Genomic DNA, 24951 nt, shown 5'->3' on the forward strand with positions numbered 1-24951 from the left:
AGACAGAATTTACACCTGTGAAGACTGCTGAAATGATACCAAAGGATTTAGAATATGACATAAACTTATTTGATAAAGCAATGGCAGGGTTTGAGAGGATTGATTCCAATTTTGAAAGAAGTTCTACTGTGGGTAAAACGCTATCAAATAGTGTTGCGTGCTACGGAAAAGGAAAGTCACTTTATGTGACAAACTTCATTGTCATCTGTTGTAAGAAACTGTCGCAGCCACCCCAACCTTTAGCAACCAACCCCCTGATGGGTCAGCTGCCATCAACATCAAGGCGAGACCCTCCACCAGCAAGAAGATTACGACCTGCTGAAGGCTCAGACCATGGTTAGCATTTGTTTAGCAGTAAAATATTTTTAAATTAAGGTATGTACTTTGGTTTTTTTTAGACATAATGCTATTTCACACTTAGTAGACTACAACTATAGTGTAAACATAACTTTTACATGCTCTGAGAAACCAGAAACTTCATGTGACTCACTTTGTTACAATATTTGCTTCATTGCGGTGGGCTGGAACTGAACCCGCAATATCTCTGAGGTATGCCTATACCAACAATTTATTCATTCTTTTTGTACATCCATCTACATCCACAAATGATTGAGGAGGTTTCTAATATTAAAGCACATCCAAAAGAAAACCGTTAAGAACAAAACTACTCAAAAAAAAAAGAAAGAAAAAGATAGTCATATAAAGAAGAAATCTAGCTATAGCAAATATTTAGGATTGGTTAATCATTACGACTGAACAACTGAGGTTTGTCTGTGAATTTACCAGAAGCTAAAGTAGCAAGGAGAATAGAGCGTTTATGAAATAGCATTTTTGAGCACATTTAATGTCCTAGTTACTATGTGAAATGTTTTACATACATCAGCTTATTTGACCCATACGTCAGCTTATGACCATCAGTTAATGATGGGAGCCACCACACACTGAATTCATTCTCAGTGAGATGACATAGAATGTCTCAAGTACACTCCGTACAAGGCTAGGTTCCAACTCAGCCATGTCTGATTCCAAAATCTGTGCTCTTTCCATAACCTAATAGCTCTCTTTGTCACATAAAAGGAAGCATATAATTAAGTAGATACAAGAAAAAATAGGAGATGCACATACTCTTTATTTTTATTAAAAGAAAAGAGTGTTATCTTAATGAGCTCCAAGTCAGCAAGCCCCAACTTTTCCTCACTACTTCAAACCACTGGAGGTTAAGGTAGAGTTCACCTTGAAGGGTATCAAAGGGGCCTGCAACACACCTGTGGCAAGGAGAGGATTTGAAAGCTGGGGGAGGAATATAGTGCAGGTAAACGAAGGTTAAGATTTCTGTGTAAGGTCACACAGCAAGGCAGTGCTAGTCTTCCAGGCCTTCCCCTAGCACTTGGTTTATTAGATAGGATTAGATTCGATTTTGAAGGCTAAACCACTAAGAGAGAGTGAATTTTCACTCTTACCAACGGACCAGAAAAAAGAAGAAAGAGGAAAACCTGTAGACTACATATTGGTTCCCTTTACCGTCTTTAATTGACGGGGGTAGTCATTTGGCTTACTCAACTTGTTAATGGCATTCTTGCTTCTCATTAGTGCTACATTGCACATCACCCCCATAATTAACAGCTGTTTTCAGTCCATGCCAACTGCACAGGCTCAAGGCTAAAATACATCCTTGCTCAAGCTGGAGACCAGGTATATCATCCAAGGATGGGCATTTGATGGATGGAACACTGTGCTTTGCCTACGTCACAGCCACCTGGAAGCAAAGGGCTGGCCTGGGGTGTCTCAGAAGTATAAAGCTGAAATAAACACTGACAGCGAGTGGCCAGTGAATGGATATGTCCTGAATTACCACACAGGCAGCCTTCACTCTGCGCAGTTCTGAAATGTAGTACACAGATTTCAGGTACCATGTGGTACAGTGCAGCAACACCAGTCCCCCAGCAACACAGTTCCATTTTCAGTTACCATGGCATACGAACTGTGAGAAACTGAATAAAGTAGAAACTCTGCCACCAGCTCATCAGTCAATAACAGATATGGCCCATGGTCAGCGGCCAATCGACTCACATCTTTCAAAGGCTGGCAGTGATTGGTCACTGCACATGTAATTCAGTTCGCTCACAGCCAGCAAACCCTGGAGTGATGTTGCCTCCTTGTCTCCTGGTGATAAACCCATGGGACGTTTGACAAAAATGGATACTCAAAAGAGGAAGTTGGCCAACCCAAAGGAAGGCGCAGCAAAGAAATAGCAAGTGGAAACACCAGGAGCAAAATTCAAATCCAACGTAAATAGCGCAGGAATAGCTGACAGTGGGATGCTGACTGCCACTACTGCAGCGCCTCTAGATAGGCAGCCAGAGGAACTGAGTGAAGGTGACTTAGCCACATGAATGAGGAAAGGGAGGATAATATCCCAAAGAAATGGGCACCTTCAAAACCTTCACTTGAGAGTGTGCGGTGGCGCTGGCTTGAGGGAGTCTGCGGCGGTCGAGCTGGAGATGCGTCCCCCTGTCCGGAGCTGTGATGAGCACCCCAGCCGTGCCCCAGGACCTGCAGCTGCCCCCGAGTCAGACAGCCCAGTCCACGTTCAGAGAGCAAAGAAGACAAAAACTCAAGGAGCATCTGTTAAAAAGAAAAACTTTTTTTGCATACAAACAGGAAAATCAGATATTATCCAGTGGTAGAGACAAAAGAGTGAAGACATCTGAAGGTCAGATCCAAGAAGAGACAAAAATTCTGAAACTTTATCAGCCATTTTTGCCTTAAGAGAATGTCGGTAGACCTACTGGGATCAAGAATAATATAACAATGGAAGAGAACTGTATTCCTTTAAAACCTTCTAATGAATTAACCAATTCAACTACAGCAATTGATACACCTAATTTTGAGGATAATAATCAAACAGTAAATAGAAACAAATGACTACAGAGAAACCAAAGCAAGGTGCTAACATGCCCAAGAAACCTGTGCTTGGATCTTATCGTGGCCAAATTGTTCAGTCTAAGATTAATTCCTTTAGGAAACCTCTACAAGTCAAAGATGAGCTCTGCAACAATGAAGAAACTTCCAGCTACTGTCTCTAAAGCCACAAAGTCTCAGCCTGTAGACACCAGCAGTGTAACAGTGAAAAGTGATAGAGCCTCACATACGACGACTGCCACTAAATTTGTGAGCACTACATCTCAGGGCAGTCAACTTGTGCGACCTTCTATTAGAAGTCACCACAGTAATAACCAGGACACCATGAAACAAGGCATCAGTAGGACGTCTGCCAGTGTTACAGTTTGGAAAGGACCTCGAGAGAAAGAATTATTACAGTTAAACACAGCTTCATCTATTATCAAAAACAGTTCTTCTGGGCTTCCCTGGTGGCGCAGTGGTTGAGAGTCCGCCTGCCGATGCAGGGGACACGAGTTCGTGCCCTGGTCCAGGAAGATCGCACATGCCGCGCAGCGGCTGGGCCCGTGAGCCATGGCCGCTGAGCCTGCGCGTCTGGAGCCTGTGCTCCGCAACGGGAGAGGCCACAACAGAGAGAGGCCCGCATACCGCAAAAAAAAAAAAAAAAACAGTTCTTCTCAGGACATAGAAAGAAATAAGACACTATCAAGAAGGATGACATCTGAAATGGTAGCCAGGTCTGCTTCGTCTTCTAATACTTAACTGAGAGAAAAGTCAAAAAGCATTGACCAGTGCAGATATACCACGGTGAAAGCAGCTATTGACAGTAGATGGACTCAGCGCAGAGAAACTGCGGAGGAGAGAAAGGCTCGTCGGAGTGAGTGGAAAGCTAGCAAAGGAAGAGTGATGAAAAGGCCTCCCAGCTCAGCGGTTACCCAGCCTGAGCCCGAAGCACAAAATGAAAGACCAGTTGGGTCCTTCTGGACTGCCACGGCAGAAGAGGACGACAACGATTGTTTACTGAAAAAGTAAACAAGACATTTTCTGAATGCCTAAACCTGATTAATGAGGGATATCCAAAAGAAGAAGTATTGGTTACACTGAATGACCTGATTAAAAATATTCCAGATGCCAAAAATCTTGTTAAACATTGGATATGCCTGCTTGTACTGAACCACTTACGAGTCCTATTGAAAATATTATTGCAATCTATGAGAAGGCCGTTCTGGCAGGAGCTCAGCCTACTGAAGAGATGCGACATGCAACTGTTGACATTCTGACAATGAAGAGTCAAGAAAAAGTTAAATTTGGAGAAAATATTGGGGAGTCTTGTGCAACCAAGGAACAAATCCAAGAAGCCACCATTGATGATATAAGTGTTAATCTGGGGTCAGAAAAACCGGAAATAGAAAATAAGCATCTTACAAATGTAGTATTTCAAAGTTGTGAAAAAAGAGCAAGATAGCAAAACAAAAGGTCCAACCAGTGATGTTAAAACCCGCAATACATTGGGCTTCCCTGGTGGCGCAGTGGTTGAGAGTCTGCCTGCTGATGCAGGGGACACGGGTTCGTGCCCCGGTCCAGGAGGATCCCACATGCCGCGGAGCGGCTGGGCCCGTGAGCCATGGCCGCTGAGCCTGCGCGTCCGGAGCCTGTGCTCCGCAACGGGAGAGGCCACAACAGTGAGACGCCCGCGTACCGCAAAACAAAACAAAACAAAACAAAAACCTGCAATACAGAAATTAGGGCGGGTTGCTTAATTAAATATAATGTGTCTACTACTCCATACTTGCAAAGTGTGAAAAAGAAGACGCAGTTTGACTAAACAAATTCTGCATTTAAACAGCTAAAGTTTCTCACACCAGTTAGACGTTTTCGATGTCTTCAAGAGAAGACTTCTAAATTGCCAGATATGTTAAAAGACCATTATCCTTGTGTGTCTTCACTGGAACAGTTAACAGAGTTGGAAAGTGAAACTGACGCTTTCGTGTGCTGCCCCAGCGCAGCCCTGTGCCGCATGTACTCGGAGACTGACAAGACAGAAGAGAAGTGAAGCTCTGAAAGGAGTGGGGTTGTATTATTCTGAGTTGGTTGGTTGGTTTGTTGTCGCTTTGCATGTCCCTTAGGTCAGGAGTTGCCAAGTACCTAAGTATTGACGGCAGTCAGCACTTACTCACGTCCACTCTATAGCAGGTGTTGCCTTCTGTGCGTCGGAAAACTAATCCTACCTTGTCAATCTCAATAGACTGACTTTTCCTCTAAGACAGGTAAATTTTGTCAAGACAGAGTTAGCTTGCTTTATCACCCAATTCTAGTAGCCCAGACTGCTGTGGTCTCCTGTGTTTCTGGGACTCTGCCCCTGGTTCTTCACTGTCACTCTCCAGCAATGCCAATGAGTCTGCATCTGTGGTCTCTTGGCCTCTTTCTTTTTTATTGTAGCCGTGGTCCCCAAGAGGGATAGTTAATACTCCATTTCTACGAGAAGATGCTTTGTTAGAAGCAAGAACATGTGCCTAGTGGGCATTCAGAACTTTAAATCTGAGTTCCTTTCTTTAGTTCCTTGACTATCTAAAATGTTAAAAATTTTAACTTCCATCACTTCGTCTGATATAGTTTATAGACTAATAGAAGGGAGTTAGAGAAGGAATATACAATATTTCATAAATGTCATCCTAGTTTAGGTAGTATTTCTAAAATAACTAATACTTAAAATTGATTTCTTCCTTGTAATATAAAAACCTCATGTCTCCTAAAACATGATAGTCATACACAGTAAGTAGGTCTCTGCTTCCCACACATAAATACCACCAGTAAAATTGTTTTGTGAGTCTCTGAACTAATACTTAAATGGCATACATTCTCCACCAACTCTACAGTTTCAGTTAAGGATTTAGTCATTGTAAAAGATTAGGTAGTTTTAAAACTGCATAATATGAATGTGATTGAAAATCACATACTTACTCTTATTTACGTTCATTAATTCCATTTGTAAAATAGTGCCAATCTTTGTTCTATTTATTGTCTTATGTTCTACTGAGTAGGGTTTTTATTCCTTTTAAACTGTGTACCTAATATGTATACAATAAATGAAAACATCTATATATTAAAAAAAAAAAAACTTTCACTTGAAAAGAACTCTTAGCGCTGTTTTACAACCTTTAAAGTGCAATGGATAAAATGTTGGAAGCTACTCCAAACTTAGAAAGAAGCAAGACAGTTTGACAAGGCACAGAAAAGATGTTGACACAGGCAGTATTATGAGTTATATGATGAGAAGAAGGCAGGCACTGTTCAAACTATTTATAACTTTTTTTTTTTACAAGAAGCAACACATTTTTATTCTCGATGTTTCTGATGTTTTAAGTAACACTGTATTAAGTGAATATTAGTTCTATTTTTCCCATATCCCTATACTTTCATAAGTAACAGTAAGAGAGCTTTTAATGTTTTGATGGAAATTCTTAAAGGTCATAGAACAATAGTAAATTATCACGTACATTATCAAGACCGTCTTGTGTGGATTTTGCATGATCGTGTTTACAGTCCCACATTACCATGCAAAGTAAGGACTTCCTGTATTTCCCTGATCTCTCACTGAGGTGTTCTGCTCATATAAGGCATAATACAAAAACAGTGACCCCATAAAAGGTGCCCATAGCATGCATGGAATAAGGTTCACAGGCACGACCTATGTTCATTTAACTAACCTCTGCTTAGGGTTTCAGCCTGGATAAAGTCCTAAAAATGAAAGAGGCAAATTGAAAAGTCATGTGATCTTTTCGAGGCAAGAGCTTGTGGGATCTAAGTTGTATATGACTGCAAGCTTGTAGGTTATCCAAAAGGAAGATCTATATATTTAAATGCAAGTGCTAAGCAGATATTTGGAGTTTCCACTCTGATTCTCAGAAGAAACCCAGGCTAAAGATAAATAACTAGGAGTCATCGTCCTGCTAGTTACAGCCAAGATCGTTAGCCACACCTAAAGTCTGCCCAAGAGAGTGAGACAGACTCTACCTTCTGTATCTCAGTTCTTTTAGTGATAGAACCCAGATTGTTTTGTTCTTCTCACCCCACGTGGTTAGATGTTCAGGGCCTCTTCCCTGCCACAGAACATAAATCCTTATCAGTCTAAACTGCAAGGTTAGGGCATGGGCCTGATGTAGCTCCTCCCATTGAAGTGAGAGCTGAGGGCTTCTGGGTAAGCATCCCTCAATGATGACAGGAGAGTGAGACACAAACATGTCTATTTCTGTTAGCCAGATTGTATCATGTAACACCTGGGACTCAAAGTCAATTGCAAGAGCAAGAGGACAAGCCTAAGAACCAAGATACCTGCTAAGGGGAACAGAACAAGAGAGGGAAGTGACCTGAGCTGCTAAATTAACCCACCTGGAACTGACCGATGTGGGGATTTCTTGACATGTGAGACACGTGTCCTTACAATGTAAGCTGTCACTTGCAGCTGAAACATCCTAATACATCAGACAAAAACCTGAGAAATGACAGAGACTAGAGGAGCCAGGGAAAAAGACAAGAAGGACTCAGGGAGGAGGGAAGAGAACCATGAAGTTCCAAAGAAGGGACCGAATGGGGAATCCTGGCTCCAATGGATCTCTCTGATCCAAAGATTTTTTTTCAACTTTATTGAAATATCACTGACAAATAAAATTGTAATGTATTTAATGTGTGCATCTGATCCAAGATTTTTCAGTAGACAATCTGCTTTCTCTTACAAGTGGTAATGCCATTTCCAAATATAGATGCAGGTCAGTGAGGACCTAAGAGTCAAGTAAGCAGGGGAAGAAAAATCACTGCCACTGCCTTAACCAGAGAGAATTTGGTATTTAGTTTTTCTTTAAAAATCTTGATTACATCTTTCAAGGCTCTCAGGCTGCTGACACATACAAAATGAAGACGAACATCTTGGCAGGTGGTAGAAAATGAACAAGCACAGGGAACCAGAAACAACAGAAATGAGATAACCTGGAGCTTCAGTAATGCTGAAATTATCCACAACACAGGAGATGACTATTAACAAAAGGTACCGATAAAGGACCAAATGGAACTGCTAAAAACTAGCCCTATCGTGTTTCTGCAGTTCAAATGAAATCAGATGTGGCATCTGTATTTAAGCAAGAAATGTCTGTGGGGAGATTTTGTTGTATGTTACTGAATTGGAATATCAAGACAGAATCTTCTACTCAATAGTCTTAAAAATTAAATAAAGGGTGCTTGTATAATGAATGGTTTGTAGTTATGACGACACAGTGCCTAAAGGCTGGGGTGGTACAAATTACTGTTCTGGACCTGAAACTAGAGTTAGGTCAAGAAAGACAATTTTCTCCTCTTATGTGCCAACTACCGAAGATCAAATTCATTGTGTAGAGATTAAGAGCTCTGGCTTTGGAGTCTGACAAACCTGGATAATACCAGCCCTGCCATCATTTGTGATATGATCTTATGATCACAAAGTCTCTGAGCTTCCGTTTCCTCGTGTGAGACTAGGAGCAATTATAACATAAGAATATTATATATATATATATATATATAGTTATTATAAATATTTAATGAGACTGTTCTTGTAATAACCTAAGTCAAAATGACAGAAATAACCAATATACATTAAACATGTATCATGTGGCAGGCATTTTATTAAGAGAAATGAAAGAGAGAGACGAGAGTTGGGTTCATGAGCGAGGCCTAGTTAGTGATGAGAAAATGCAGGCTTGTGTTGAAAATGTGGGGAATTTGGTTTCTCTCTAGATCAAGGTGACTTAAACAGTGGTTTTCATCAGCAAGACCAGTCAATTCCTTAGACAGACAAGGTATTTAGTTTCTATTGAGTAATTTGAGTGACCTTAATAAGACCTAAACTTGCTCCCTCATTTTTGTTTGAAGTTCTATTATGTCTTTGTCTTAAGTCTTGCCCTCCCCCTGCAGAATTCTGTAACACACATGTGTTCTGTAAATCAGCCTGACATCTCTTCCCTCCGTCATTTCTAACAGTCTCTTCCTTCCTTTGAAGACCTGGACATTCCCTGACTCCAAGCATTTCTGGTGGGGCCTTCAGTTCACCATTCCCCCAAATCCTGGCTGTAAAGGGGATGGGGAAGATGGGCAGGGGTGTCACATGACCCAGCCCCAGTATGATTATTCTATCTCAATTCTCTGATCCCGAATGGGCAGGTGACTCTGGGATTTTATAATTGGGTGTTTAGACACAGAAGCCTTCCGTCCCCTGGATTACAGGCTGTGACCCCCAGAACTGCTGTCGTATATATCTATTATATATATATCTACTGGGAGGAAATAAATCTGCAGCAGGAGAGAATGAAATCAACAAAGAGAAGCAGAAGGAAAAACACAGCTGAGAGACGAGAAGCCCTGAGGATACTTATTATTTAGGACCCCAAATTCAGTCACGTCTCAAGTTAGCCTCTCCTCCATCCTTCCCAGCTACAGAAACCAACACATTCTTTTTGCTCAAGCTACTTTGAGTTCTGTCACCTTTAATCAAGAGTCCAGATTAATATATACCTAATCTAAAGCAAGTGCGTGATTATTTAACTAAAAGAAAAGAAAAAAAAAACTAACATTTTGAGGTGGAAAAACATGATGGAAACTGTAGAATGAAAATGCTTGAAAGTTGCTGGTTTTGAACATGGTTCTACCTCCACGGATCCCTTTGAGATTTCATGGGGAAACTTTACCCTGCATGTGCGTACTTCTTTCTGCCACCAGAGACTTGTGAGTTCCCAGAAAGAACTTTTGTCTGCTCCAGGTCAGTTGGCCCCAAAAGAATCATTTGCTGGGGTCACAGGGTCAAAAGCTCTCTTGGATGTTCAGACTGCCTGCAGCTAATGTAAAGATTTCTTGCTGCCAGACTGTTAAAAGGGATTCAAGCAGAAAGGTATGGGAGAAGAAAGTTAAGAGGGGAGGTGTGGAGCTGAAGCCAGGTGGAGGTAACCCAGAAGAGGCAACAACTCATGCTCAAGACAGGCCAGGGGATGGAAATAGGAGAAACAAGATACCAGGGTCAGTCTTGAGTCTACTGATGACAGGACGGGAAATATCTGTTTTCAGCCTTTCCACGCATTTATTAAACACAGTGTTTGATGGCTCTGGAGAACCAAAAATAAAATAGCTCTGGTCCCAAAGAGTCCGAAATAGAGCATACATCTAGGATGAATTCCTTCTGTCCCCCAGAGCTCAATCAGCTTTCTAAACTTATTTAACCATTGATCCCTTCGTTTCCTGAACATAAGTTTTTGTTTTCATTGTTGTTTCAGATAACAGCGTTAACATCGTCGTCTGGTAGTATTAGGACTACCTTATCTTGCTTAATAATAGCTTTCATTTATTGAGTACCTGATATGCACCAGGCATCCCACTAATCTCATTCCATTCTCACAGCAGGCCTGTTACTTAGGAGGAATCATTGTCCCTATTTTACAGATGAGGTAACAGCCTCAGAATGGTTAAGTCACTGCCCGAGGTTGCTGCTGTTCAAAATGCTGCTCTCTGAGCTCTTTGCTATCAGTCAGCAAGGGAAAAAGCAACCTACTCTAGGATGTAAATCAATGCCCTGCTGCTTCCTTCATTGAGAAAGTTTTGCTTTGGGGAAAAAAAAAAAAAAGTCAGCAGACTAATGGTGCTTTTAGTGATGTAGCTGATTTACATTTTGGCACAAGCTCCTGGTCTCTTCCCTGACTGGTGACAGTTTATGGACTGAGGGTGGTCTTTGTGTAGCACTGCTGCCGATCACAGAACTACGTGAGGAGAGGAGCCAGGATTCGAACCCAAGCGTGCCTGGCTTCAAAGCCTTGTCTCTGAAAAACACCCTACAACACTGTGAGTCAACTATACTTCAATTAAAAAAAAAAACCCACCCTGATCTACTGTCTCCTGTAATGCAGTTCTTCTGTCACCCACAATTTACCCAGGCTTCAGGCCATACCAGTTGGATTTCCCAAGCTATTAGATAAATGTCCCCTCCCCAAAAAGTTTATATTCCCTTTCAAAGATAGACAAACCCATAGTCCAAGCAGAACCTGTAGAGTCTGTAAGACAAATCCGTTATGACGTGGCCATAGACCTGGTAGCTGAGCTGATGCATTCCAGAAGCAGGGAGCATCTGAGCCACACACTGACTTGTGCCCCTCTTCTCAGGTAGGGGGGAGCTTGCCACAGGGTCCCTTTCTAGACTTGTTTCACTGTAGCTTATAATTAGGCATTGTCACTTTGATGACTAAATGAATTAGTGAGGATGACATGGGGACTCAGCAAAGGCTGAGATGGGGAGACTTTACAAAAATAAACAGCCAGAAAAGATTGTTCTGAAACAGTAAGGCAGACTTGTGGGAAGTCAGCATCAGGAATTACATGTGGTGTCCTATGATGATTTAAATGACAACATGCCAGGGGCATCTGTTCCTCTCTCCATCCTTGAGTCCTGTCTGTATTTGTATTTCCCTTTGAAATAGACACATTCCCTTCTCTGACTCTTACAGGGATATTCTTTCATTTGAACAATTATTGAGTCCTAGTGTGTGTCAGGCATGATATTGAGTACTTAAAAACACACACACACACACAAAAAAAACAGCCAAACAAAAAAAACGAAAAAATACCCTGATGCACCACAGAATTTCAAATAAAGCAATTCTACAGTCTTAGACCCCATCCAAGGAAACTGAGAAATAAGGATCCAATAAAGATCTTATGATCACACCAGCTTATTACATAGGCCTATAGCTGAACTCTGAGGCAAGTTAGAACAAGTCTTCAGGATAATAATAATAGTAACAGGCAACACTTACTGCTGATCCAAGTATTACGTTAAGTACTTCACACATGTTATTGTATTTGATTCTTACAACAATTCTAAGAAGTAGGTCTTATTATTTGCTTACTTTCATGGATGGGGAACTTGAAGCATAAAGAGGTTACGTAACTTACCCAATGTCACACAATTAGTGAGTGTTATATTTCAGGCCAGTGCAGCCTGACTGCAGAGCCCTTGTTCTTCGCTTTCAACTTCTTTGAAATGGACTGTCAGGTTTCCTTTCTACCAGCTGAAGCCTACTCTTTATTTCAATTAATTCGTCAAGAACAGGAACGCGCTGAATTCAACCACCTATCTTTCCAGGCTTGGGGATGGCGAAAACAAGGAGGCCTGTGCCCTTGTCAGCTCTCTCAGCGCTTCCACTCTGGCTGGGCTGACAGGACACGTGGGCAAAACACCACTCACGGCCAAGATCCCTTTAGATATAATAGCATTGGATCACACTGCTGGGCCAAACTCCATGGTTCACACCATTTGCAGAGAGACTGGAAAGCAATCTAGAGTACTGGTCCCAAACTGGTGTACTTAAAAAATACTGATCTCCACCCCCAGAGATTCTAATTTAATTAGGCTGGCATACTACATGAGCCTCAGAGCCTTAACATCTACCTCGGTGATTTTAATATCCCATAAAGTATGAGGATGACTGATCTGTTGTTCATTGTGTAGTGAATCAGAGTAAAGAACTAGAGGGATCACTGCAGCCTATTAATTTTATACACAGTTGCCATATTACTACCTACTTTCACATAACTTATTTAGACATCTCGATCAATGAGGTACCTTTTGTTATACCCACTTTACAGGTGAGGGAATTGAGGAGCAGAGGGGAAAGCAACTTGCTTGGGGTAGAAATCAGAGTCAAGACTTCCACCTGAGGCTGTCTGCCTATAAAGACTGTTCTCTTAACCACTAGCCTATTATGCTTCCCCACAGAAAGAGAGAACTCTCAAAGGAGGTGGATCAGGGCTGTACCCAGAAGGACAGACGCAAGGTCAAGGAACGGGAAGCGTGCATATAAGAAGGATGGGTGCTCAGCAAAGCCTGGATGTCTCTGGGCGTAAGTGCATATATATGGACAAATGCATATAATTCTGAGATGTTGAGAATTTCAGTCAAGAGCGTAACAGGCCATCCTCACCGTGGACCAAGCCATTTTGGCTCTAACATTTTTGTTCTTCCTCTGACCAGGTCTGAAGAGAGAGGTAGGTGACCTAGGATGTGTGAAAGGCTGGGTAGGGCCACGGTGAGGGATTCCTAGAATGCGGTAAGTAAAAGAGAAGTAGAGAAATGGGGGCCCCTGAGAGCAGAGGACTTCAGGAGCTGCAATATCTGCTATCTGGTCCTGGGTTTACCCGGATATCACTGCTGCTACATTTATGACACTGACTATGTGTCAGGAAATGCTCTCTCTTCTTCACGAGATATTGATTCATTTAAGCCTCATCGAAGCCCTATGAGGCAAATTCTATCATGATCCCTATTTTACAGTTGAGAAACTGAGGCAGAGGGAAGTTAAGCAACTTGCCCAAGATCACGCAGTTATTAAATAGCAGAGCTGGAACTTGAACCCAGTAGTCTGGTTCCGGCACCTCTCAGTGATAATGACAATGGCTAACTCTTACTAGACTTACTCCGTGGGAGCCTGATATTTCACACACATGATCTCATGACCTCCTGATAATCACTATGAAATAGGCTTCTACCGTCACTGCAGTCATTCTACAGAAGAGAAATCTTGGTACCAAATACCTCAGTCTGGCACTACCTGTGCTTTGGAAGAATTAAGGCAGGGGCTGGGCCCATCGTTTGGGATAAGTGGTGAGGGGAGAGCACAGCGGACAGGAGGCGCAATTTTGAGGCACCATTTTGAGATCTACCAAGAAACCAAAAGAAGCATTTTGAACAAGCGGGTGCGATTAGACCAGGTTTGTGGGAATCAGCGGCATTCACTGGGGCTCTTTGGGAGGCCTTACAGAGGACACTACTCCTGGGAATCAAAGCAGATTGAGAATGGACTATGTTCATTGCCTATCGTAAGTAAGGTGCCTACTTGAGGTCTAGAGAACTTGGATTCATTCAGCAAATACTTTCTGACTCTCTTCTATGGCCCAGGCACTGTTCTAGGAATTTGTAGTTTGCCGGTGAACTAAAGAGACAAAGGGCATGCATCTTAGAGAATCACATGTTCTAAGGAGCAGCTTCTTAGCAGAAAAGGACAGATGAACAATTCCTGCCCCTAGGGATGCTGAATGAAGGGTTAAGAGAACTGAATTCTAACGTGTCCTACACTGAAGCTCTCCATCATTCACTCTCTGGGTCTCAGTTTCCCCTTCTGTAAACTGGATCGTATTCCTACTTTACCTGTAGAGTGGGAACAGAGGAAGATAACAAATAGATGATCAAAAAGAAAGCATAGTGTAGCCACAAACAACAAACTCTCCTTCTGCTTTAAACCCACTTTCCCGAAAACCTTTATATAATTGCTGATAACAGATCGCTCAAGAGCGGGTGAGGACATGTTGCCTATTATTCTTCATTTGAGCTCCAGGACTCCTGCTCTCTAGAGGGCCTTAGCAGATGATTAACAAGTCGTCTGATGAATATGCAACGTGATTCTGTCTTAATAAGTTTCTCAGCTGTTGGGAAATTGACAAGGGAAACAAAGCCATAGAAAACAAAGCCATGGAAATACGTAATGTGGAAAAACTGCCTGCCCACCTCTCAGAGCTCCCACAGATGTGTCTCTCAGCCACAGATGGGCCTGGGCTTTTCCAGAGATGCAAAATGTGCTGCTGGTAGGACACACCCACCCAGTCAGGGGTACCCACTCTGAAAGCATCTTCTTTCCCCTTATGATTTGCCTCCTCAGCCCTCTGTCTCTGAATTCTCAATACAGACAGATACACACACACACACACACACACACACACACACACACACACACACACACACACACACACACCATTTTTCCATATCAAATCAGAAGCAGGAAATGCTTACTTAGGGACAGGCACAACAGACTGAGCTAGGGTCCTAAGATAGATAGACCCGTATTAAAATCCTGACTTCCCCACTTACTAGCTACTCAGTCTTGGCAATTCATTTAATCTTTTTGAGTTTCAGTGTCATTGTTAGTAAAATGGGCATAATAACCCCTACCTTATGGTGTTGTGATCAGGATTGCTTGTAGAGAGAGCTCGGAATATGTAGGTGTTTAATAAGCAGTAGTGATTGTGTTAACTAATGTCATCATCACATCACCATTTCACATAAGATCAAAGCCTCCTTCTGAGTTTTTGTCGACATCTATTGACTTTCTTGTCCAGCATCCATTACTCCCTTTTCTGGCACTAGCACTCCGATTATCCTGTTCCCCAGCGCACAGGGGGAGGGTAGAACCGACTCTACTAACCCCTGGCCACAGTGATTGGTTTTTGGAAAGGAGTTTTTGACCCAATCCAAGCCAAATTGCTGCAATCCTCTGACTTTAGTTGGAACTGCTAGAAAAAGTCCTCATCTTATCTGGACTTCAACTCAGGAAAAGAGAAACCTGGAATTTCTAGAGGCACAAGGAGAGAGGATGGCTGAGATCAGCAAAGAAAGAAAGCAGAGCTAAGAAAGAGACTGTCCTGATGACACTGCCTGAGCCCCTACATCCAGCTGTATCTGAAGCCCTAGTACTTTCAGTTGCACAAGGCAACACACTCGTGGCGATTAAGTCAATGTAACTGAAGGTTTTGGTGGGTTTGGTCACATGCAAACTAAACATCTCGGACTCGGTGCATTTCACTGTATATAAATTGTAACACTAGAAATGTATTTTTAAGTCAATGTTTTTTTCTGAGCTCTATGCAGCTTACCATATCTTCCCAGGAACAATTCTCATTGCCATTTTTACCAAGACATCTCTATGTAACTCATTTTTGGCCCATAAATGTGGCCCAAGTGCTAAAACAGCAGGTTCACACCACCTCCTACACAGTATCTGTGATTTGACATAGTCTTGCATATTCAATAAAGATGTTAATTGATGTTTCTTCTAAACTCTGTGGGTTTTTAATGTCTTAAGATACATAGATTAAAATTCACAGCATTTGTAGGCACTGATGTTTGGTTTCAGTTTTCAAGATTGTTATTTTAAAATGTGGGGATCTTCCAGGAAACATTAAGGTCTTGTTTACATGCAAACTATAGTTTAATTCTGCAAATCGTAAGAGTTTCATGGAACTCTTTGAGGGGAATATACATGGGAATAACCACAGTCAGCCTCCTGTCTTTATGTTTGTTGACATACGGCCAAATGTGCTTCATCGTTATTCTTCAGTAAAGTGCTATTTGTGTGTTTTGCGTTTCTCATTAACAACTGGTTTTCTTTCAGCTCATTAACACTTGGGCCAAGTAGGTGGAAAGTGTACATGTCCAAGCAGTACATGGAGATGTTGCAGGTGAGTGAAGACAGAGAGGAACCACAAAGGTTGTGACTGTGCACAGGGGTCAAGGTGCTGCCCACTTCCACGGTTCTGAACGGGCTGGGAACAATGGAGTGGCATCGTGCTTGCTATTTACTCAGTGTTGGGTTCTGAGGGCAACCTACACTGTTCGTGCCACGTAGCGACTATTCTCCGTTGTAGCTAATGAACGCCCTTATGTCCTAGTTTACATTACAGCTACTTAGATTAAGCATGCTTTTGAGTTGGACAGGCCTAAATTCCAATGCTGGTCATGACACCTTGATTTGGATAATTTACTTCAATCTAAGTCTGAATCTCCTCATCTTTAAAATGGGGGCAATCATGTCTACCTTCCAGGGCTGTGTGAACTACGCAGCACAGGCCCTGGTCCATGGATGGTCCTCTATAGATATTTGCCCCCTGGCTCTTCTGCTCCTCATGAGCTGTTCATGAGTGTTTCATCTTTGTGTGCCACCAGCTCTTAGAAAGACAGCACATGCTAAATGTTTCTGGAATGAATGCGTGAAGTCATTAGTGCAATTATTTGATTGTTTGTCTCTCCTGCTAGCCTGGACGGAACTCCAGTAATAAACTCCAGGAGCTGGAGGAACGGGTTTACCTGTGCTCATTATCTTCTCCTCAGGACCGTGGCACATGTCAGGCATTAAATAAACATTTACTGAGTGGATGAATGAGTGACCAAAAGACACGACCATCATTATTGGAGGCAAGACGAAGAAATAGAGCTATTGGCCATGAGCAGTGTGTGCACGTGCGTGTAGTGTGTGTGTCCATACCATTCCACCGTATCCGTACCCTGAGAGAGGCAGAGAAGAGGCTGTACTGAGCAAAGGGATATGGAGATAGGGAGAAAATATGTTTAAAGAATTTAGAGAAGGGATGAAAGGGGAGAATCAAAGTCTGGCTTAGAGTTGACCCCATAAAAGCCATCTCTGGGGTTCTGGGGGAAGACCATCACCACTTACAAATAAGGGTAATTTTGAATCCCCCTTTAAAATATGTTTTCAATTCTTCTTATCGCATGAGTAGAACTACCAGGATCACTTTTGTTTTCTTGCTATTAAATTAATAGACTATTTTTTAAAAGCAGTTTTAGCTTCACAGCAAAATTTAATGGAAAAAAAAAAGAAAGAAAAAAAACATTTAATGGAAAGGCCACAGTTCACACGTACTCCTGATCTCCCTGCTTCCCTGACCCACCCCAACCCCCAAAACAGAGCCTCCTCCACTATCAACATCCTGAAACAGTAGTACATTTGTTACAGTGAGTGAACCAACACATCACTATCAAGCCCACAGTTTACACTAGGATTCACTCTCTGAGCTTACGTTGTATGGTTTTTCACAAACGTATAATGCCATGTCACCACCATTAGAGTATCATACAGAATAGTTTCCCTGCCCTAAAATTCCCCTGTGCTTCTCCTAGTCATCACTCCTTCCTCTGAGGCCCTGGCATCCACTGATCTTTTTACTGTCTCTATAGTTTTGCCTTTTCCAGAATGTCATATAGTTGGAATCATGTACCATGTTACATTATTAGATGGGCTTCCAGCACTTAGTTATATGCCTTTAAGTTTCCTTTATGTCTTTTTGTGACTTGATAGATCAATTCTTTGTAGCACTGGATAATAATATTCCACTGTCTGGTTGTACCACAGATCATTTATCTACCCAGCTACTGAAGGGTATCTTGGCTGATTTCAAGTTTGGGCACTTATGAATAAAACTGCCATAAATATTTGTGTGCAGGTTTTGTATGGACATAAGTTTTGAGCTCCTTTGGGTAAATACCAAGAATTACTATGCTGGATTGTATGGTAATAGCATGTTTAGTTTTGTAAGAAAATGCCGAACTGTCTTCTGATACCGTTTGCATTCCCATCAGCAACAAATGGGGGTTTCTGTTCTACGTCCTCACAGGCATTTGGTGTTGTCAGTGTTTTGGGTTGTAGACATTCTAGTAGGTATGTAGTAATATCTCACTGTTGTTTTAATTTGCAATTTCCTAATTATGTATGATGGTGAACATCTTTTTCATGTTTATTGACCCTCTGTATATCATCTTCGGTGAGGTGTCTGTTCAGATCTTTTGCCCATTTCTAAATTGGATAGTTTTTTATTGTTGAGTTTCAAGAGTTCTTCATATATTTTGGATAAGTCCTTTACCAGAGGTGTCTTTTGCCAACATTTTCTCCCTAGATCACTTTCTAAACAGACGTGATAGAGCATATCCCATCTTACTTGTGACTTCAATGGGGATATCTCTATCATTTTAACATTAATATAATGTGAGTTATAGGTTTCAGATGAATAATTCTGCCACTGTAGAGGAAATCTGGATTTAAATTCCCAAATTACTGAATATGTAACTTAATACTTGTAACTTAATGCATACGGATATTGAATTACATGTCTTATCAAATCATGTTTCTCCTTTGACTCATTAATGTAGATGACTTTTATTAATAGATTCTTACTACTAAACTATTTTTACACTTCTGGAATAAATCATGATAATATAATTTTAATACATGTAAATATACATTATAAATTATTTTAATATACATAACATACACTAATATATTATTTAGATTGATCTGTCCTACTCTCAGGTTTTAGTATTAGATTAAACCCATAAAAAGCACTGGTAAAATTACTTTATATTCTATAATAGTCTATACAGTATGAAATATATCAGTTTCCTTGAATTAGAAAAATCTTACTTTTAAAAACAAAATAATTTTTCTTTTATCTACATTAATTTCTATCTCCTGCTTCCTATTGTTTATTGCTTTTCTTATCCAATCTCTTGTACTTAGTATTTAGCTTATTTTTTTCTTGTATTGTTTAAGAATAGAAGCATTTAAGGATAAGAATTTGCCTGAGTTTAGCTTTGACTATACTTTCCCATACTTAATATTATTGTTAATTTCTAAATTTTAATTATTTTTGTTTTGCTTTTCTCTTTGACCAAGACTTATTTATAATATGTGCATTTTTCAAATGAGTAGATTTGCAAAATATATGTTTGTTATTAATTTTTAATACTATTTCCTTTAGGATAGTAAATTATTGCCTGAAAAAAGAACATATGATCTATCTGATTTCTGATACTCTTGGAATCATTTGGAACTTTTATATGGTCTAATATATATGTTTTTTTTGGTAAGTGCTTTGTTGGAATTTAAATTTAAAAAAGGTATATTCTTTGTAAAGTTTGGTATATGTTTATTAAATTAACTTTAAACTTTTATTTTTCAAAAATCTCTAATTACTTATTTACTTTTATCTCTTGGCCTTTCAAATGCAAATAACCGTGTGCGAGCTGCCTACTTCATTTTCATCTTTCTGTCATTTTTCTCCTTGCACTTTTATTAGCCTTTGCTTTATGTATTTTGATGTCATGATGTTTAACAGTTGTCATCCTTTTGCCTTTTTCATATGCATTTTAAAATAAATTGTCTTCTATACAAAGGATTAGATGTTTCCCAGGTATCAAATCAACGCTTTGGTGTTTCTAATATGGATTCAAATTCTGCCATTGCAATTTTAATTTCAATTTTATTTAAATTCATTCAGCTTCCTTTTACTTCTTCCTATATCTTGTCTGAATGAAAAAAATACATTTAATATATTTTGAATAGTGCCTGGCACAGAATAAGTGTTTGGCAAATGCTAATTACTGTTATTATTGACATCTAATTGTTTTTGCAGAGCGTATTTTACAGAGAACATATTTTAAAGCTATCAAGGATCTGCTTGTCTGAAGTTGACATATTTCCTGTGTGTTTCATGAATGCCCTCTTTCTAGGCCACTTGATAGCAATACTCTCCTTTTTGTCACAGGCTCTATGAAGCCCTGCAGCATTCTGTTTTCCCATCTCAACCTGCTTCTCCAAGCTTGATGTTTGCCCTTAAACAAGTTGGGTGCGTTCTCTTTGATCCTATTCACTGGACCACTATTTGCTTTTAGAATCCCCCACCCAAATCTTCACTTGGAGGGCTGGATGCTATAAATTGCATTTTTGGTTCAGCGATCTAACGGCCACTATGGCAAGGGATGGGAAGAGGCTGAAGTCCTAGGTTGGCTACTGTTGAGAAAACTCTAAGCCATTTGTTCTGTATTGTTTAGTGAATCATTTATGATGAGGCGACATTTTCCAACCAGCTTTATATTTGGTCTGGTCTTTTGGCCAGGGGCAACCGGCAGCCCTACCCAGATTCTTACCCAACTCCATTACCCACTGCCACCTTTTCTTCTCATCTGACTGCTATGGAAACCCTGGGATCTCCAGTAGCACTGACTTTGAAAGCCACTAATCTGTATGGTCAGTTCAAGTCCCACATTTTATGCCACACAGCCTCCCTGTACTCTTAAAAACTAGGGGTTCCTAGCAGAGGTGTTCTCCTTGATTCTTACTGGGGGGAGATATCAACGTGTCCATTGTGCCATTATTCCAGTTTGCCCAGGAGAGTCCCAGTTTATACTTGTTATAGATTAATGCCTATTATTTTAATGCCTCCTTTCATTCTCAAAAAGTGTCCCTGTTTGGGATATAAACAATTTTCATATGAGTGATCTGTCTAGATGTGCTTGCATAGGAGGTGGCTCTATAATGAAAGAGCCGAATCTCTCTGTAAGGGACATAGGTCTGGCACCAGAAAGTAACACATCTTTCAATAAGAGGGTGAAAGTCCAATGAGGTTGTGTTTGTGACAGTAAATGCCAAGCTCTGTATTCATATGAGGTCATTCTCTCTGTTCCATTTGTTCGGAACCTTTTCTCAGAATCAACACACTCCCTCGGGAAACCGTATCAGAGTTCGTACTTGGAAGGCAACATTTCTAACACATCGAACTTCATAATCAGAGGCCATCTCTCTCTGCCCAGCCTCACTCATCTCCTGCTCATTACTAATCCCTTAAGCTCTTGGATGCTACAACTGACACACATCTTTAGGTGACAGAAGGGGCTGATGCAACCATAATAAGTTGTCAGCCAGTTCAACCCTGAGCAGTAGGAGGCAACAACAATAATTAGGTTCAGAATAAGTGTAAAGCCTGAAGGGTAATGAAGTAGTCCATGTTCCATTAGGTTACCAGGCAGTCAGGGGCCCTGTAGCAGCTCCAGTCTGCTGGCCAGACTGACAAATTTGTGTCGGAGTCATCTGGCTCAGCAAATAATGAGCAGGCCTATCTGGCAACAGGATGGTTCTGCTACTTCCCAGGTAGATTTCCTGCTTCCATTAATCCCTAAACTCCAGCAGAGGCAGGCTAGAGGCTTAAAGTTTTCCTCCCAACATCTGAAGGCCTACCTAAGTAGGAAGCCAAGGTGGCAGGTAGAACCAAGGTTTAGACTTTGTAAGATGCTAGGTGCTGGGAGAAGGGAGTTGGGGCACAGGGTTCTCTTGCCCCACCAGCTCTCCTGCCTTTCAAGCCATCCCTGGGGACAGCAGCTATAATCCATGTTTGGCTTTCTATCAACAAGATGAGGAAAGGAGGTGACCACTGGCTTCAGTCTTGCCCTTCACTACTCCCTGTAAGAGCAGTGCTCAAGAACATGAGATTTGAACCCAGACAGACCTGACTTCAAATCCTTGCTCTGCCACTTAATAACTGCTTTCTCGCTGCCTCAGTTCTCCGTTCTGTAAAAGGAGGATAATAAATACTTTCCTTGTAGTGTTGTTAGCATGAGACATTAAGGAGATGGCATTTACAAAGTGCTTAGCTCAGGCACTGGGACATAATGGAATTTAGCCTTTATCATGATTAATATCTGTTGAATGAGGGAATCACTGAAGTTATGAATGAATGAATGAGTGCAATGGGACTAGAGTTGGGAGTGGAATGAATGAGTGAATAATAATTGAGTGACAACTCTGAGCCAGGCACTGTGCTAGGCATTGGGGTAAAAATGGTAAGCAAAATTCAGATGCCATCCCTGCTGTCATGGACTACATGCAGTACTAGAGCCAGACCTTAGTTATAAGAGGAAATACAGCACTGACAAATGTACTTTTAAAAATGGAGTGAAATGCTCCATGAGAACATAACACAAGGGAACCTGATCTTAGAGAAAGCTTTTCTGAGAAAGAGCCATTTCTAGAGACGTGATCTCAGACCTGAGGGATGAGGGGTTCATGAACGATAGTGGGGGGCATTCTAGGAGAAGGCACAGCATGCATGGAAGCCCTGTGGTAGAAGGAAATACTGTGTGGTCAAGGAACCAAAGAAGGCAATAACGCATCTTTGAGATATTCAACTAGGCAACTGGATCCATGGAACTGGAAGTCAGAGGAAAGTACCAGGATCCTAAGGCCATCTCCATGCTGTCAGCATGTGGGCCTGGATGAGCTGCCATAGGAGGCCAAAAGTAGAGAGAGGTTTAGTAGGTAACAAGGAGAATCTGATATCATGTAAGCCAGGGTATTTCAGTCACTACTGTTGCAAAACAAATAGCCCCGAAATGTAGCAGCTTGAAACAACCATTATTTTGCTGATGATTTTGTGCGCCGGGAATCTGCAAAGGGCTTGGCTCAGCAGTTCTCACTTGGGGTCTCTCACGCAGATACAATCAGATGTCAGCTACGACTGCAGTCCTCTGAAGGCTCAACTGAGCTGCGCCTCCAGATTGCTCACTGGCATGGCTGTCAGTGGACACTGGTTTCAGCTGGGGACTCAGCTGAGGCTGTTGACTAGAGTGCCTATACAGGACCTCTCCAACATGAGCTTCATGAATTACAGATGGTTTTGCCCAGAGCGAGGGTCCCCAGAGAAGCAGGAAAAGCCTATTATTAGGGCCTCTCCAACATGAACATCATAAGTTTTAGATGGTTTCACTAGAGCAAGTGTCCCCGGAGATGCAGAAAAAGCCTATTACCACCTAGCCTCAGAAGTCACAGAGTCTACTTATCCTGCACTCCATTGACTGAAGCAATCACAAAGCCAATCAGATTCAAGGGGAGGGGACACAGACCCTACCTCTTCATGGGAGGAGTGTGTAAATGTTGAAGTCAGGTTTTTAAAACCACCACACAAAAGAAAAAAGAATGATGACCCCTGTCAATCGTTGATAAAAGCTCAAGCACAATGGGACGTGAAAAAAAAAAGATAGGATTTAGGAATGTGGACACCACCATTGACCTTCACCCACGCGCTACACAAGACACATCAGAGTTAAATTGGCCCTCATTTTCACATGTATGTTTTGTAACCTCAGTAAACTATAAGGACTTGTTTTCTCCTGTAGTTCTCACAGGGCCTCGCATAGAGAAACTGAGCTCTGGTGAAGTCTCAATAAATATGCTACTTATTAGTATGTTTGGGTCACAGGCTCGGAAATCCACAAGGGCAGAGGCTAGGTTATCGGGCTCTGTCGTCCAGTGCCTGGAACAGCACCTGGGCTATATGAGCGCTCAACACCTATTTAATAAACGAAACAGATCAAGCCACGAGTCAAAAGTGCTCCAGAGGAAGGAATGCTTTTTTGAGAAAAAGAACAACGGCCACGCCAACCTCAAAAGCCACGAGTCAAAAGTGCTCCAGCGGAAGGAATGCTTTTTTGAGAAAATGAACAACGGCCACGCCAACCTCAAAAGTTCTCATTCTGAAGACTTTTCAGATGTATTTGCTAAATGTTGAAGCAACTCTAGGCCTGCAATAGTGAGACCGTTCTCCAGAGATGATGATCAGATCCAGATTTCATTCAATATTTATTGAGGACCTACAACATGCCAGATACCTTGGCCTGGGGAACATCCATTCCTCAGACTTGACAGACTCCTGAGGCCGTGGTTGTTGGCTTCTATATTATATGTCCTAAATGCCAAATTTCCAGGTGCATCAGAGCAGCCTGCTTTATTCAGACAGCAAACAATCCTTTTGGTTAGAGATGTTGAAAATAATGCAATCTATTTTCCTTCCTCCTAGCTATTTTCCATTCTTATGTAACGTGTGTTCTACAAAGCTCTGGCCAAGCCAGGAAGCAGGAAGAAGCAGTCAGCACACATCTGATGTACTCAGGACCAGGGGCCCAGGGCTCTGTACCAGGGGACTCTGGACTTGCTGGATACCTAGGCTCAACAAGTTTGCAGCAAAATAGGATGCTCAGGTGAGTTTAAAACCCATCAAACAGAGTGATGAACAGACAGTGTAGATGGAGACCTAAGCCACGGATGACGCTGGTTATTCGGAGAATGGACTTCTTTGGCTAATGTCTCCTGGGAGAGGGAAAAACTGAGTCCAGGAAGTCAGCTCTCAGTTAAGAAGCCTTCATTCTGGCCTCTTTTTCTGGCTCTCTTCTTTGGCATGTCGTTGCCTGCTTGCAGTAAGTGTCTGCAGGTGAATTTCTAACTGAGTAGATGACTGACCTCTTCTGAAAGTTCACTGACTAGTTTAACATATGAGAAGTCCAGAGGGCTTCTTACCCAACTGGAATTGTTTTTACCTATTAGGGAGTAGAGAGACAGAACAGCTTAGAACTTTTCCACCGCCTTTTGTTAGTGTAAGGGGGGAAAAGTTTTCTTCTACCCTCTTAGGGTCCCTGACTGGGTCTGAAAATTAAACTAACAGAGACAGATTAACAGGAGAAAAGCATACAAGTTTATTTAATATAAGTTTTGTGTGACACAGGGGCCTTCATAAGGAAATGAAGATCCCTCCAAAACAGACAATCTGAATTTTTGTGCTCGGTTTGATGAAGAATGGACAGTTGTGGAGGAATATGTA

At 41.5% G+C, this 24951-nt stretch overlaps 1 pseudogene; it reads left to right on the forward strand.

The window, feature by feature from the left end:
• Positions 1-2458: 2458 nt before the first annotated feature.
• LOC101271907 (cytoskeleton-associated protein 2-like) lies at positions 2459-4827 on the forward strand (annotated as a pseudogene).
• The last annotated feature ends 20124 nt before the right edge of the window (positions 4828-24951 follow it).

Source organism: Orcinus orca, chromosome 14 (genome assembly GCF_937001465.1).
Source record: "Orcinus orca chromosome 14, mOrcOrc1.1, whole genome shotgun sequence".
Lineage (NCBI taxonomy): Eukaryota > Metazoa > Chordata > Mammalia > Artiodactyla > Delphinidae > Orcinus > Orcinus orca.